The following is a 1,817-nucleotide window of genomic DNA, read 5'->3' as shown; positions in this document are numbered from 1 at the left end:
TAGAAGGATGTTTCCACATTCATCTGCTGAAAGTGGAAAGTTTCTCTGAGCTCATTGAAAATATGATTTTAAGGGGCCAACCAATAGTTTGGAAGTCAACCCTGGTCCAGTATGAAACTTCTACAGTCTGATGTAGAAACTGAAGAATGGACAGTGAAGTAAAAGACATCTTGTGTCCAGCAGGGAAACGTTAGAAATGATTATTCATAGCTTCTTAATGAAGTAGAACGAGAAGATGACTTTTTAAGGATTTTGAGAAAAACATATCAGGCACACATTAGTGTTCCAAGCTGACTATTTGTATATGTCTTAGTACATGTCTGGAGGGGATCTTTTAATAAATAATGAATGGAGATCTGCTTGGGTTTAAATTGAGCTTCTCTCACAATAATATTTTCTCCATAATTAGTTCCATATTATAAAGTTCTTTTCAGGAAACAGCAGACATTGGTTGCTTAAAGTTCTGCTTTCTCTGTAGCAAACACTGCAAACTGATTAAATGCCTCAATGGAAAAAAAGCCTCAGTAATCATAATAACGTGTCAAGCACAGAAACACTGTATTAGCAAACAACAGCAGTCACAAGAGACCATTGAGATGAACATTACTCTTGAATAAATTGGTAAATTTGGATACTGAATAGCTTCATAAATGTTTTTGTCCACTGCTGTATAACATATTTTCCTTCCTGGCTATGTCTGCCTTGTAAGTTTTATTTCTATCCTAAGTTATGCAAGGTTTGGACATCAAACATGCACTTGTCTTTATGTTTCTATGTGGAGTCCTGTTGCTATCTGTGGAATAACTTCACTAACTGGTTATTAAAGGCCAGTTAGACTTTCAGATAGTCTAAAAGAATAAAATACTGTAAGTTATGTTCACTATCAGGGGTTTCCAAACCCTGAAAACAAAGCAATTTCTCCTCGTGAGCCATCATAACTGGTTGCATATGTCTACTGGTTGTGATGAGGTTTACAGGTTTGGGAATCACTCCTCTATATGACTCTGTATGAAAGTAGTGCAGCAATAATCTGCATCAATAAAGTGAAAGATGAGCCCAAGATCATTTAATGAAGCTATAAATGCATGAAAACACAGATTAAAGCGTCGTATGCACCAAGAACTAAATTATAACATCAGAGTCTGGGTTGCTGAGAATAGAGCAATTAGGACTGTATCTCGTTTTCAAAAAATTTGCTCGCCACTACAACATCAAACCAGCTTGTACGGCCTGGCTCTGTGCCTGTGAATCTGCCTTCAGCCATTAGATGTGCACAGAAAAGCAACAGAAGGAGTATCCATTCGACAAATCCCTGTATTGACCCCCCGTGGCTGGAGCATCTGCTGTTTTCTACTTTGGCTATAGACCTGAGTATCTATGTCAAAGACAAAAATAGTTCCACTGAGAAGGTCAACTATGGCATTACGTCACTTGGTTTTTTCTCCGTTTTTAGAAAAATTGGGGGCACGTTAAAAGGATGTCTGTCACATATTTATGCCAATTTTGAAGTGTGAAAATGTACTTTGTTATGCTACAGAGATTTTTAAATGCTTTATCTTTTCTACCACTTTGATTAATTTAACTGAATTAAACATATGGAGGTTAATAAACTTTTTAAGCTCTCCAACATCTTGTGAGGCAAAGTTTCTTCAAAGAAGATCCAAGCAGGAAGACCTTAAGGTGAGAAGATTGATACTACTGTGTAAACTACCACTGTTCAACAGGCAGACTGAGTGGGACAAGGAAAGTTTATTGTATGTATATTTTCTGATCTGAAGGTAGTGCTGTTGTGCTGCCACGCTTTAATGGCGATGGCA

The sequence above is a fragment of the Morone saxatilis genome, unplaced genomic scaffold, assembly GCF_004916995.1.
Source record: "Morone saxatilis isolate NCDOM2014 unplaced genomic scaffold, NCSU_SB_2.0 Contig3, whole genome shotgun sequence".
NCBI lineage: Eukaryota > Metazoa > Chordata > Actinopteri > Moronidae > Morone > Morone saxatilis.
The sequence above is the reverse complement of the archived record's forward strand: the minus strand, read 5'-3'. Positions refer to the sequence as shown.